This window comes from Elgaria multicarinata, chromosome 3 (genome assembly GCF_023053635.1).
Source record: "Elgaria multicarinata webbii isolate HBS135686 ecotype San Diego chromosome 3, rElgMul1.1.pri, whole genome shotgun sequence".
In the NCBI taxonomy this organism is placed as follows: domain Eukaryota; kingdom Metazoa; phylum Chordata; class Lepidosauria; order Squamata; family Anguidae; genus Elgaria; species Elgaria multicarinata.
The window spans coordinates 121497745-121513838 of record NC_086173.1 but is presented as its reverse complement, the minus strand read 5'-3'; positions in this window follow the sequence as shown (position 1 = coordinate 121513838).

The following is a 16094-nucleotide window of genomic DNA, read 5'->3' as shown; positions in this document are numbered from 1 at the left end:
AGCTGCCACGCTTGTTTTGCTTCATCTTGTTTTCCCGCCTATCTTGCTCTTCCTTTTGGATAATGAAAATGAATTTTGTCTTTCTTTAGAAACTACTTTCCAAGTGATCGCTGGTGGGAAATCCATGTGTGCAGGAGGAAATTTCCCGGGAGGAAAAGCTTCTGTTGCTTATGCTCCAGGTTTACAGCGAGGGGGGCACTTGCTGGCATGAATAAAATTCGGCTCTGATGCTTTTTGACAGCTGAGATCACATACAGAATATCTTATTTTTCGGCCGTAGCCATTTGCTCCCTTTTCTGGCTTTGTTAGGAAAAATCTTTTGAATACGTTAAATATCAAATTGGAAAGCATGCTCTTGAAGCCAGCCAAACCTAGGACAATCCCCAAAGCTGTTTACCTGTGCTGTTGGCAGGGAGAAAGAGGGGGAGGGGGACAGAGAAGGTGACAAAGCATTGCCAGCAGTTGGAGGGGTGTCATCTTGAGATAGAGACAGGTAGCGCAAGGGACAGTGCTGAGGATGCAGTCTACTTTGCCAGAATAAACACCCTGAAATAGTAGCTTGCAGCATCTCTTGCCGTGTCTTTTCTTGCATAATTTCCATGATAGGAGCAGAGGAAGTAAGGTTTCATTTCGGTGTCCAGTTCAGTCTGAATTAATTTCAGAATGCTTATTAATGCTGCCATTTGCCATTACCGTATCTGCCTACTGTACCTGAATATTCAGGGCAACATTGGAGACTCTACTCTGTGTTCCCTGACTCACAGTAAGTGAGCACCTAGGCCCTTTCTACACATAAGGATTATACCAGGAGAATGGAGGGATCATCCTTGCCTGCACCCAAGAACCCCTGTGTGTCATTTGGATGCACAGGGATGATCCCGGGACGATCCCTGGGAAAAAGGTATAGAAACGGCCTTAGAATCGTAGAATAGTAGAGTTGGAAGGGGCCTACAAGTCCATCGAGTCCAACCCCCTGTTGAGTGCAGGAATTCACCTAAAAAGATCCCTGACAGATGGCTGTCCAGCTGGTTCTTGAATGCCTCTAGTGTGGGAGAGCCCATGACCTCCCTAAGTAATTGGTTCTATTGTCAAACTGCTCTAACAGTCAGGAAGTTTTTCCTGCATCCAGCCGGAATTTGGCTTCCTATAACTTGAGCCTATTATTCTGTGTCCTGCACTTTGGGATGATCGAGAAGAGATCCTGGCCCTCCTCTGTGTGACAACCTTTTAAGTACTTGAAGAGTGCTATCATGTTTTCCCTCAGTCTTCTCTTCTCAAGGTAAAACATACCCATTTCTTTTGGACTCTCCTCATTGGGCTTTGTTTCCAGACCCCTTATCATCCTCGTTGCCTTCCTCTGAACCCCCTCTAGGTTGTCTGCATCCTTGTTGAAGTGTGGTGCCCAGAACTGAACACAGCACTTAAGATGCAGCCTAACTAGTGCTGAATAGAGGGGAACCAGTACCTCGCACAATTTGGAACCTATACTAATGCAGCCCAAAATAGCATTTGCTTTTTTTCATCCACATCACACTGTTGGCTCATATTCAACTTGTGATCAACAACAATTCCAAGATTCATGGTGCCATGACTCTGGACACTTCTCCCCATGGAGATTTGCTTGGTTCAATCACAGCTCATCTTTCAGCAAGCAGTGAAAACAAGTTTATATTCTGTTCACACCAGTTGGTTCCCCGCAAACATAATTCACAGAAAAAAATAAAATCTAATTAAAAGTTTAACTTAACTACAGGTATACAGAGACTTTTAAATTTTATGTTGTTAAATTTAACAGCTGGAGACTTCCTTTCTGAGCAATAACTAAACTTTTGACTGGGTTACTTTTAACTGTAGATGTCTCTTAATCCCTTCAGTTATGTTTACAGGCTGTGTGTTACTGGCATATCATTGAACTTTCACTTGCACCTGTGTTTATAAAGGTGTACATAGACTTCTTTTTGGGTGTGTGTGCCCATATTTCATTTTGCTGCTGTTTGCATTTAATTATATTTGTTTAATTATACTTGACATTTTCATATTAAAAATAAAACTTTATAGTACACTGTTACAGAATTGCCTTGCCTAGGGCGCAAAATAGTCTGGCACTGGCCCTGAAGACATCCAATGTAGAATGGGAGGAGAGGCAGAAGTTATCGTTGCTTCCTCCTACTCTGTATTTTTGCTAGATTGCGTTTTTCACCCATCTAGCTAGGGCACTGTGGAGGAAGCAGGGGGAAGGAGGTTGGAGAGGCCTGGAGATATTTCATAAGGCGGCCTCTCTAGTCCCCTCCTCACCCACAGAAATGCCTCTTTACCTCCTCTCTGAGGTTTCTTTTTTGACCTCGGAGAGGCAGCTGACTGCGAGGGGTAGGGGTGGGGGCTTGGATTCCTAGATCCGAGGTCAGAGCAGTGTTTCAGACCTTGGGGCCAGGAATCCCAAATAAGCTATGCCCCACCCCCACCCCGGATGCAGTCTAGAAGCCATAGGATTGCTCCCTAACTCTCCCCCTCTTACGTTTCTTTCTCTTTAAAGCCTGACTTTGACTGAACAGCTCTTCAAAAAGTGTCCTCTGTAAAATAGGACACATAGCCAACCTAAGGCCCATTGAACACAGTGAGACTTACTTCTGAGTAAACATGGAAGGATTGTGCTGTGAGGCTGTAAATTGTCCTCTTACTTGGGAATACGTTCTAGGGGAACTCAGTGGAATGTATATAACTTACAAATAAATATGCAGGGATTTGGGGCTGCATGATGTTTAAACAGATCCGTGCCTGTGGTTTGTTTAAACAGAGTTGGAAGGCAGAATCTGGATAACAGCCTATTTAACTCTGTCTTGTTTAGTTGTGCTAATATTTATAGGCAACAGCAGGCCATTGTCTAAACAAAACCCAGTACACAAAGTAATAATTAATTGATATCAGAATAAGTCCTTCCTAATTGGAAAAAAAAACCTTATGAGAACTGATAATAATTCAGAACATTTATATAGTGCTTTAGAGAATTCAAAGCACTTAACATACAATCTCTCAGTAATTCTTACAATGGCCCTGCGAGGACATACAGTAAGATTATTCCAGCATTTTCAATCCTTTCTTGCTTTGGCTGCTACACACTACAACCAATCTAGAAATAAAGTGTGAATATTGGAGTGCAAGCAAATTTCTGTCATCAACACAGAGATGGTATTAGCTAGGGAACAACACTTGCGGTGATGTATGTAAATTTATTTTTCTAGTCAATGTGAAATTCTCCCAGGGTTGAGGAAGTAAGAAATAAACTATAAAGATAATAAAAGAAAAGATTTTGAATGCTGGAAGATGTAATGCAATGTAATGATCTTGGTGATAGCCATTTGACTTTAAATGATCTGTAGATCTTTAGTTGGATGCACTTCCTAATATAAGTAATTAATGTTGTTGAATAGTGTGGGTTTGAAAATCCCATATTCTCTGTGAGCTCCAGATGTCCCCTATGAGAACTCCTTTCGTCACCAGCTGAAGACCTTTTTATTCACTCAGTATTTTAACACTTAATTTTAACTTAAATTTAAATTTTACTGTTTTAACTCTGTATTTTAATCCTATATCAACTTTGCTGTGTGGTTTTATCCTGGTTGCGCTTTTTATACTGTATTTCGTAATTGTGTTTTAACCTGTTGGGTGTTTTACTGTGGTTTTAATTTTTGTGAACAGCCCAGAGAGCTTCGGCTATTGGGCGGTATAAAAATGTAATAAATAAATAAATAAATAAAAACTGTTAGACAATCCAAACCATGCTGATATTTGGTATATTTCTTATAGAAATTTGCTTGAAGAGGAGAGTGCCATCTGCTAAAATGGCAGAGAGTGAGAGGGGAGGACAGATTAAGTTATTAATTATGTTGTCCATTAAGTGAGTCTCTATGGCCATAGCTAGATGGGCCTTTATCCCGGGGTGATCCCCGGGATCGTCCCTGTGCGTCCACATGACGCACAGGGGATCCCGGGATCAGGGAAAAATGATCCCTCCCTTGCCCCGGGATCTTGCCCTACCCTTTGGCCCTGGTTTTTTCATGGTCCCGAGCTGAGCCCAAGACCGCAGAACATGTGGCCAGGCGCCACGAGTTGACCCGGCTCTGTGCAATTCCTCACGAGGAGCCAGGAGCCACGCATGGGGCACAGCGCTCCTCAGAAGTGCTGCGCCCATCAGGGTAGGGTGGGGGGAGTGGGGAAAGTAATTTAAATTTTAAAAATTACTTACCATTTTTAATGGTAAGTAATTTTTGTAAACCGCCCAGAGAGCTTCGGCTGCGGGGCGGTATATAAATGTAAATAAATAAATAAATAAATAAATACCATGTGCACACAAGCATTTGTGCGCTGCTGCCCCTTTAAGTTTAAAAAAATGGTGGGTGCAATGCCTCTCCTTCTGAGGTTGTTGCGTGTCGCATGTAAACAAGGGAGGGACCTTGCGATAAACACATCACGAGATCTTCCCTCCTCCGTCACAGGCTAACCGGTAGGTCTAGCTAAGGCCTGAGATTGTGAAATGTTTTATGGGTGCACTCCTATTAGGATGCCCATCGGCTTCTGAACTCGGAGGCTGATGGGCATCCTATGCAGGGTAGGAGGAGCACGGAGACAATCTTTGCCTCTGCATTCCTCTCGCTCTGCATTTTTGCTAGATGGTGTTTTTGCTAGATGGGCTCTGTACGGGAAAGGAGGCTGAAGGATTCTTTGTAAACCAGCCTCCGACCTTGGATCCAGGAATTCAAACTATCCTATGCCCCACCCCAATGCTGTCCAGGGGCCATAGGATTGCTCCCTCCAGGACTCTTCTCTAAAATCACCACTGTGAAAAAAGACATCCTTGAGTGGTGGGATAGATCACGGCCACTGCCCAACAAACACAGTGGCTTCATATAAAGATGGAGGGGGTGGCTTTGGACCTGCAGTTCTGGAAGATCTGCTCCTTAAAATGTCCAGGTGGTGCCTCAATGGCAAAGAGGAACCATAAAGCTGTTCCTCTTTGCATTATGGAGCTACAGCCAGCCATTCTGTTAAAAGATAGCCAAGCAAACAATAAAAAACACCACCCAATCACTGTGCTGAATTCTGTATTACTGAATAAATACCATGGACCAAGGCTGCATAGCAACTTTGCAGGTCCCATAGCAACTTTGGCCAGGATTTCTGAACACAGAGAAATCATTAATGGAGCAATGTGGTCCCATAGTGAGATCTGAGCTGGACTGAGAAGCATCATTTTTGCTTTGCCATTCCAAGTATTACCTTGTTAATGATGAACCCCCTAAATAAATCAGTATTTCTTTTCAAAATATTAAATCCCTGATGTGCCTAGGCTGCAGTAATCTCTGTTTGGCACAGGCTGCTACCAGAGGCGGAGAAGTCCCAGCGAGAGCGAGACAGCTTAGTTCACTATCTGTGACACTTCCCAAATGAAATAAATCACATTGCAAAGGTTCATTGAGAAACTCAATTCAAGAGCTCCCAAAACAGCAGTGGAATGTATCACAGGCCAAAAGCCGGCACTACGTGTGGCCTGAGAGCAAAGGGGGAGGGACATGAACATCAAATAACTTATTCACTTAACGTTTATCCTTTTTCCCTCTGTGAATGAACTATAACCCTTCATAGCAGCAAACATGTTCAGGAAATACAGTTCTTAGAATGGAGCCCTTCACGGCCCAGGATTCCTTTCTCATTGATGATACAGAGCCACCTGTCTCCTGCCATGAGGAGGGCGATCAATAACATTACTTTGTTGTCATACACAAAGCTGTGCACGTTCTGGGAATGTCTGAAATTGAGTATCTAATCCCCCCCCCCAATTCTGTGTGTTGTTTTTTTTAAAAAATTAACACACCATTTAAGAAAACAAATAAAATGTTTCTAGTGTTTCTAGGAAATTGGATGGAAGTATTAAGACAGCTTCTGTCTAAGGTTCAGGTATGATTCCAGTGTTAGCATTTCTTGTTTACAAGTGTGCTCTTGGAAGACACTCTAGTCATAGAAATGGAAATATGGGAAGAATATTTGTATCCTGTATCTATTTGTGAGTCAGACACTGGCCTCAGGTGTTGAGAATTCTAGAAACAGCTCAACATGCCCATATCTGACTTGCAGATAGGAGTTCTTGGGGGTTTTGTAATGTAGGATTTGCCTGGTTGCTTATGGGAAGTAACAGTTGCCTCCAGGCACATTCTCACTGCCACATGGTTGAGCTGAGTATGAAGCTGCCAATGTGGCTACCGTGCTTGCATGTGCAGCTCTTATGCGCCATTCTAGTCTTTTAGAGTTAATACTTCTTAGGCTAAAACGTGGAGAGTCTCACACGCATCTTCAGCAGTGCTGTTCTATTTAGCCCAAGGCTGTGTGGTGGCCACTACTTCCTTGGCTTTCCACAGCCGATTGGTCTGCATATTTCAGCTGTTACATGCGTGGTTATTGTCATTCTTTAAAAAAGATCATTTAATATGGAAACACGTTGTGACATAGACAGCCTGATCTGTCCCATGGCCAGTGGGTTTCCAGGACTTCAATTTAATTCCCATAAATTCTGACCTTCAGCAGCAGCAAGCAGCTCAGTTATTGGCACAGGGTCAGGTTCCCTTATCCCTGACCCATCTCCCTGGGGTAGGAGCCATTTTGTTGAGATGCTGTGATTTCTTCTCTTCCACACATACACACACTATTTGCCCAGTGCCAGCTCCAGATCTTTCAGGGCCCTTGAGCAAGACATCATCAATGCCCCCGCCCTCGCTCAGTGTGTCTACCTTCTCACCGCCATCGTCACCAGCAGCTGTTGCTCTTGCTCCTCCTCTCCTTTCCCATCATTGGTACCACTTGCTTACTTGACAGGTGGAAAGCCAGTAAGCAAGTCGGCAGTGGCATCTGCTGCTCCATCTTCTCACCACCTCTGTTGTTTGGGCCTGAGCAAGAGGCAGTGAACCATCAGGTTGCAATGCAGAAGAGGAGCGGCATGTCCAAGGGCCTCTGCGGTGTGAGCCCTTGGCAAGTGCCCAACCCTGCCTACCCTTGGCCCTGGCCCTGTGTTTGCCCTAGGGGCTTCTGTATTGCATGTGGCATGGTCTTCTGAATATCATGGATGGAATTCTGCCAGTCCCTCCCACTCCCTCCTCCACCTTTTTCTGTCCTTCCATGTTGCGGTTGCACCACATGATCTTCCTCACAAGGATGCAGCAGGGCACTTGCTGCTTCACTCCAATGCAAGGGTGCCTACATGCAATCAGATCACACTTGCACGGGTCAGGGGATACAATCACGCTGTAAATATGACAAACAGAACAGAGGAAGTGAAAAGTTCATCATCTCAATACTGAAGCCACCTGCAGGCCTTAACCTCTGAATGTGTGAAGGAGCCTCTGTGAATGTGTGGGATAAGCTCCGACCCCCACCCCCCAGCACTGTGTACACTAGCAATGTTCCCAAGCTAGTGCATAACCAGCTCAGTATGAAGGGGGTCACCTTCATTCCGCATGGGAGTTCCAACATGGGAATAAGTTCCCCAGCCAAGCGGTTCACGAGAGCTTTGGTAAATCAGGGGTAATATCCAATGCCAGTCCTATGTAGAGTAGACCCATGAAATCAATGAGACTTAAGTGAGTCACAAGTAACTTAAATCCCATTCACTTCAATGGGACTACTACTCTATTTAGGACTAACACTGGATACCACCCTTTGTGTCAAAAGGCGGAGTTAAAGGGATATGGCTAGACTGTTAAATATTAGGATAAAGTGAATGTTGTTGTTCATGGCTTTACATTTCAAATGGGTTTTAAAAAACAACTTAGCATTGCAATAATTAAAGTCCCCTGCCCAGCCCACCACTTTTCTTGGCTTTCTGACAAAGCCGTTATTGAATTTACTTAATTTAGCTTGTTGGCATGGGGTGGTTGTGCAGAAGCATGTTATTTTGGGAGCTTTTTCATCATGAAACAATTTGTGGATGATAAAAACTTAAACAGAAGAAAATGGGGAAACAATGGTGAATTGTTTATCTTCCCAGGGAAGTGCTCTCTGTTTCCAAGGGCAAAGTAAGGTACAATTAAAGTAATAACATCTGACACATAAATGGAGGGGCGCAAAGGTTTCTGAAGCAGTGGAAATAATTGCTTTGACTCTTGTGCTGAAGAGCCAGGGGAGCTGGCTCATTGAATGATGTCTTCTGCCCCCATCACGGCATTCTCTTCCTGTTGTGTTATATAACACCAAGCATCACCCTTCTCACCACAAACAAGGTTTGAGAACTATAGTGCATTGCCGCTTGACCATTGCTGTGGAGCATCTTTCTGAAAAGAGGTTGACTGAACGCCATGTGAGCCATTCTCTGTATCAAAATTGTTACTAGGCAGCACATGGTCCATCGAGGTCCTTATGATCTGCTTGGGGTGGTCACTGTGTACCAGGGTGGGACCCATAAAGCTGCACTGTACCAAATCAGAATAATGACCCATCTAGCCTTGTACCATCTATTCCCAGTGTGGGCAACCTGGTGCCCTCCAGATGTCTTGAATGCTAACTCCCATGCTAAATCCCATGGCCAGTGGCCATGCTGGCTTGGGAGTTGTAGTCCAAAGCATCTGGAGGGTACCAGGTTGCTTTCTCAGCCCCATTACCTAAGATCCTTTAATCGAAAATGCTGTAAAACAGAATCTTGGGACGTTTTCTTGCAAAATGTAAACAAACACTACTATGTGGTGGTCTGTGCTGTATAGATGAACAAGAAAATGAGACACTTACTGTTTAAAGCAAATGCTAGAGGTCCACATGAAATTCAATAATGATTTTAATGAAGGCCAGATGTTTTAAAGCTGAGTGATCAGTACTGCCTCTGGTGTATTATCCTCTTTTGGAAGCCTGCTGACAAACCCTCTCTCTCTCTTATTATTATTTTAGGATTGGTTTTGAAATTTTTATATCTACTCATATAGGACAGATAAAAGGAAGTACTTCTTCACAGAGAGCATAGTTAAACTATGGAATTGATGTCCATAAGATGTAGTGATGGCCACCAATTTGGATGACTTTAAAAGGGGGTTAGACAAATTAGAATGTAAGCCTAAGCGGCAGGGTCTTGCTATTTACTGTTTTACTGTTTTACTGTTTTACTCTGTACAGCACCATGTACATTGATGGTGCTATATAAATAAATTAATAATAATAATAATAATAATAATAACAACAACAACAACAACAACAACAAGGCTATCAATCGCTACTAGTCCGGCTGGATACATGCTACCTCCATTATAAGAAGCAGTGTGCTTATGTACACTAGTTGCTGGGGATCATGGGTGGGAGGGTGCTGTTGCTTTCATGTCCTGCCCTTCCTATGAGCAGCTGGTTAGCCACTTTGTGAACATAATTCTGGACTAGATGGACCCTTGGTCTAATCCAGCAGGCTCTTCTAATATATGTTTTGCATGTTAGTTTTGCATTGGCTTACAGCTAGGGCCATTTATTGGATTTTTTACTACCAGTGGTGTAGTGAAGCCAGGGCTTGCAGGGACAATTTCTGACTAGCAGGGACATGGCTGACCTCTGCCCCCTCAGCACTCACTTCTCCCTCTGAATTTAGCTGCCATTCTCTCAGAAGCTGGGACAAAACTGATTTCTCCCAGCAACAATATATTGTTCACTGTTAATATTGTGAACGGTCAATTCAGACTAGTTAATTATACAGAAGTCTTGCTTCAGGTGGAGATGAAAACTCCTAGCACTGGTTGGATATGGATCAAATGAGCTGCCTGCGTATTTGGACTCTTTTTGGGAGTGTGGCTACTATGGGGACTGTCATGATGAACACCTGCACTTCCACATTTACCACCATGATACTGCCAATGACTTACATTTGAAGTGCCCATTTTCTTCCTTGGAGCTGTGCTTGGTATTTTGGAATGTCCAGGCTAACTGGGGGTTAGGGATGAGTATGAAAGAAATCTACAAACAGCTGAAGAGGTTGGTTTTGTTCCCCAACTAGGGCTGGGACTTCTATGCTGTTACCACCCTCTGACCCAGACAAGGACTGTCTGCCAGCATTTCCTTTTCCTGTAGACCCCAAGGCTGTTGATTTTTGGTATTATGAGAACTGAATTCTAATATCATGATTGTGGGAAATGTCCTTGGCATCCACTTCTTTTTATGATGTAGCAGTCATCCCCAAATATTTGACTGGCATCCACTGATGATGATGAACACCCTATGGCAGGAGTCCCCAAAATTTTTGCATCATTGGACACATTGGAATTTAGATATAGTGTTGTGGGCACTCTCACAAAATGACTGCCACTGGATGATGGGCTGTCCATTCACAAAATCGCTACCATGGTGAGTGTTGCCAGTCACAAAATACCACTTTTCCAAAAGGCAAACTGGTGAAGTTTAGAGACAAGAAAGTGGGTATAAAGCAGAGGCAAGGTCTGAGCCCCAAATGCCAAATCACATATTTGCACCATTTGGGTCCAGAGGTATTATTGGAAATAAAGACGGCGCTGGAGGCCAGCATTTTGCTTTGGAGAATGCCAGTCTCACAGTTTATGTATTTTCTAGTCAAAAATATCTCAAGGATGTAAAACTCAGAAGCATCAAATAATAATAATAATAATAATAATAATAATAATAATAATAATAATTTTATTTCTTACCCACCTTTCCATTTTGATCGAGGCGGGGAAATACAATAAATGATAAAATACATAATACTCAATTAAAACATAATATACATTGTTAAAAACATCCTAAAAAACATCCTAAAAACATTTTTAAAACATCTTAAAATTCCACTGGATAGGCCTGCCAGAAGAGATCAGTCTTTATAGCTTTCTTGAATGCTAGTACACTGTTAAGTTGATGAGTCTCCTCCGGCAGACCATTCCACAGTCTGGGAGCAGCAGAAGAGAAGGTCTTCTGGGTAACAAAGAGTTCCCAATAAAAGTATGTCCTATGGGTTATATGGGAAATGAGTGTTGGAGGCAACATGTCCAAAGGGGTAAAATAGGAGCTGGAATTTTGAACCAAGAAATGATTTTATGCAGCTATCCTTTAACAAGGGAAATTGAAGGAGACTCCATTGCTGGCTATTTTGGAATAAATCCTTTGGAGGGCAGAGAAACTACAGAGAGGAACCAAGGGCCTTGCTAGACCTACCTGGGAATCTGTGCTGGAGGAGGGGTAAAAGCAGGCTATCCTGCAGAGGCCCCACCCCTCACGGTCCACACGTCCTGTGGCCCATCTTGGCTCCGGAGGGGGGTCGGTGTGGGAGGTTGTTGCAGGTGTGGCGCTGTTGGCACGAGCACGGGACGCGGTGCAACACCGGCCACATTTCCAGGATTTTTCTTCTTCCGCGGTGCGATTTGCGCACGTGCGAAAGACCACAATCCCCGGTGGGTGGGCGGTGGCCACACACTTTTCCATTCGTCTGTTTGTGCGCAAAGTGGTGCAGTTGTTTTTTTAAAAAAAGAGCCGGTGCCATGCCGCTCTCACAGCTGCGGACGGGGCACTAATGGCGGAGTATCTCCGGCCGAAACCGCTGGCCACTCCCCTTAGCACGCCTTCTGCCTGACCGCTGACCGCACGGGGAATCGCGCTGACCTCATATCTCGCCACACCTCCGCCACCCACTTCGACATTAGCGCGCACTGGCAGGAAATACCGGGCTTAAAGGGGTTTCGGAAAAACCGCCACAACAGAAGTTTCAGCTCACAATGAGCACAGATGGTGGTGAATATCATGTGGCCCTCTAACGACGACGACGGTATGTACCGCGTGATAAAGCCCCGTCTAGCAAGGCCCCAAGTGTGCTGATGTCCAGCATAAGCCTGAACTTCTGTCAAAAACCTATGTGCACACTTGGAAGGCATTTTTAAAACACTGTTCTGTGATTGAACCCTTTTTTTTAACATACTGTGTGAGATGGATGTGCTTCTCATATCCCACCCACCCACCCCCTGCATTGCCAGCATGGTCTGTATATTTTAGTCCTTCCCAACTGCTATTGATTTTTGTAGGGAGCCTGGGGCAATAAAGATCAACTGTGCTGTCACTTCATAGGAATCCCCTTAATTTGCAGAGTAGCCACCCAGTCACTAATGTCTTTTTTTCTTTGTCTTTGTCTTCAATTCCCAAGGAGGGGGAAAAGACTACTTCTACAGCCTTTTGTATTTTATTGTTGTGTTTGTGAGAACACTGCTGGACGTGGAAAGCAGTACTGAGCCTGGTCATAGATTAACTTTATCTCCTGCTAGGTCTACTGGAGCTATGGCTGTTCATGGTCGCTCATATGTTATGTGTTACCTTCTTCCTGTCTGGCATTTCTTTTTGGAGCGGTATTTAAGCAACTCATTCCAGTACGTTCCAGGCAGGTTGGCAAATGTCCAAGTGGAGACGTCCTGAGGAAAAGAAAGTGGTGTTTACTTTTGGGACTTCCTGGCAGGATCTACACTACTGCTTTAAACCGGTTTACAACAGTATTGACAACTGTTGGGGCCCAGGACACACTCAAAGGAGATATATACTAGTCAAGTTAGAAAGTGCCTTACCATTTTTAAGTGTGTGTTTCGTAGTATTACGCCACATGACGTATAGTTTGTGACGTTTTATTGTTGTCTGTTCTCCGGTTTTTATTTTGAACTTCTCTGAAATAAGTCATTCTGTTTGGTATGATGTGGCCAATGTCATCATATTAAATGGGTTTCCTGTATTTCTTTAGCCAATCACATTCCTGGGGTGCATGTTTAAGTAATTTCGGTGCCCAAAGTTGGAGCCGTTTTTTTCTTTCAAGCCTCTTTTTTGCAGCCACTTCCAGTTTCACTTTGGGGAGGCTTCTTGGTGGATTGTTTGTAGGTGGAGGATTGTCTCAGAGAGAAGAGGAAGTGGGAGGGGAAATTGGCAGACGGGGAAATAGAACAAACAGATTTATTTTCTTAGTGTGGCCAAAAAGAATGCATTTCCATGGAAAGAAAAAATGTAAGTAAACGTTTTAAAAACCGCTATGTTTTAAATCGTTCAAAAACAAAACGTTCAATGACTGTAAAAACAACGTTTCATATACTAGTGTAGATCCCCTCTCAATATCCTGTTTTCAAGCTGCTTTCAAAGCGTCATATCCTGCTGGGTGTAGATCTGACTAATATTATGTTGCTTCCCTAAACTCTGGATTTGTAACTGCTTTAGTTTTCCCTCTGTGAATGTGTTAGCAACTGATCAGGCCTCATTCTTATGCATTGATTAGTTGTCCTTAGGAAATATTTCTAATCCGGTTTGCACCTGCTGTTTCTCAGTTTGGAAGAAACCTCCCTCAGGCTTGGTTTTTTGCTGCTGCTCTGAACGGAAGCCTGAAAGCTTGGCCTTGCCTTGTTTTGTCACTTCAGGCAACCATCTCAGCCCATCCAGCTCATCCATTCTTCATCTTTCTACTATGAAGTCGGCATTTATTAGTAGCTTACTGTTTATGTTGGGCTTCAATAAAGAGGAAGTTTTGAGTCATACAGAAGTGGATAGGGTGTGAGTTTAGGACAACAGGTGTTGAGGCCAGAACATGACCTACATTTTTTAAAAAATGTCAGCCCTCTGAAGGGCTATCAGAAGACAGCCCTCTGTTTGGAGGCATCCTGTATTTCAGGGGTAGGTTTAAAAAAAGACTACATTTAAATCAAGCATTATATAAAAGGAGAGCAGGGGGCTTGAAGTTGCCTATCAACCTTGAGCTCCTTGACAGCAGACAAAACAGGCATACTGGCTGTCTCTCAGCAAATTTAGAAATAAACAGACACACAGGCCTTTTCAGTGGTGGCCCCCCGACTGTGGAATGATCTCCCCGATGCGGCTCACCTGGCGCCAACACTGTTATCTTTGAGGCGCCAGGTCAAGACTTTTCTCTTCTCCCAGGCATTTAACAGCATTTAACAACGCTAAGTTTGTTTTTTAACGCCCCCCAGAACTGTTGCTTTAAAATGGATACTGTTGTTTTTATGTTTTTGATGGTTTTAAATTTTGTATACTTTTAATGTTTACTGTTTTTCACTTTTGTAAACCGCCCAGAGAGCTTCAGCTATGGGGTGGTATATAAATGTAATAAATAAAAATAAATAAATACTGGCATTTAAATAGAAATACAGTGCATCTCACCATAGTGTACTCCACTGTTGTGAGATGCAATTTTTTCCTATTTAAATATTAGTAATAATTTAAATCATTATTAGTAATTATTTCAACTATTTAAATATTAGTAATTATTTCTAAATATGCATCTATAGAAATGAATTAGTATATACAAATTCATGCAAATCTGTACCCTCTTTTGTCCTTTTGTGTGTTTGTGTGTGAAGCATTTCTTCCATTTTGGCCGAGCGGAAGTGGCCGTCCTTTGTTGAAGGTACTCAGTTCTTCAAACAGTTTTAAATCTGGTCATAATCAATGCCTAAAACATGAAGAAATGTGCCCTGTAGAGCTTTGATCTACAGAGGCTGGTGTCTGTATACACAGAGAATACAGCAAGCAAATCCATCACACCACAAAACATCCTCCTGCCTAGCAGAGCAGAGAGCTTCCCAATTCAGCCTCCATGACAGTATATTTCATTTCTGGCAGCTCATAAAGATGAAAAAGCTAGATCCAAATAAATATGCAATCCGCTTCTACAAATCATCACAGTCTGGGCTAAATAATCCCTAGCTAAAGTAAGCAGTCAGAAAACACACACAAATGCTCAGATGTGTAGTTTGGCAAAAAGCTGAACCATGTCTCTCCACCCCCACCACTCTTTCAGTGCTTTATTTCTAAAAAGAGAGTTGCTGAGACCCATTCCTGGCCATGTCACTTGCCTTGAAAGCACCGGTCTCTAGACTTCAGTCTCTGTGTATGTATTGGTGGAGGAGAAAGGCTGTGGTTTCTCAGTGGCGAGATGCCAATACTCTGTACATGCTCAGGGATAATTAACTTTGCTTTACATATTCCAGGACTCATCCCTTGCATTAAAAATGGTGTTTTGGGGCACACACAAAGCTCTGGCCTGATTGAAGTGGAAAAGCTACTACCATGTAATGTTTCCCTTCAATCAACATGTGTGAGCTAATATTGTGCTCCTATGCTATGAAAAACACTTGATGTTTTGCCATTCCTCCCCCCCACCACCACCAAATGTGGTTGTTTTCATTACACATATATCATGTGAGGGGACAATGCACCTTGTGAGGACTCGTATGTGATTATGTGAACTGGCCAAGTGAGGCTACTATAATAATAAAAAAGCCATAATCAGCCATTATTCATTACCATTTCAAGGTATTGTCACCTTTAGTGAGTACACAGGTGGGGGACACATAATCCCTTCTTGTATTCACCCCATGTTTGTGGGTAGAGTAGGGTTGCATCAGAAGGCTATGACTTCCCAAATAGTTGCAATAACCACAACCTCCCCCATCATCACATATGGGCCTCAGTGAGAACAGGTCCTACACACATTGAAATGTACGTACATAGGGCAAGCTACAGGGCCGTGTCTAGGGTAGACATTGTTGAGCACCTGCCAAGGGCCCATACCTCAGCAGGGGACCACTGACAGCAACTCTCTGAAGCTGGTCCTATTCTTCGCCATCACAATCTGTTTGTTCACCCACCTCTTGCACTAGCCAAGACATCAGTGGTGCTGAGAAGAGGAGCAGTAGATGCCACTGCCTAGGGTGACCATATGATAGGAAAAGCCTGGATTTGTCAGGATTTTTTGGTAACAAATCCAGGAAAGGGGGGAGAATTATGAAATTTAAAGAAAAATCTGGATTTTTCCTATCCTCCCCAGCCAAAGGGCAGCTTTACTTTAATGGGAATTAAGAAAAATGTTATTATTATTATTATTTATTTATTTATATAGCACCATCAATGTACATGGTGCTGTACAGAGTAAAACAGTAAATAGCAAGACCCTGCCGCATAGGCTTACATTCTAATAAAGTCATAGTAAAGCAATAAGGAGGGGGAGAGAATGCAAACAGGCACAGGGTAGGGTATGCTTATATCTCTGTCATTTTTAAAGATAAAGAGATGAAACTTGTCATGATGATAGCTCTTAGGTA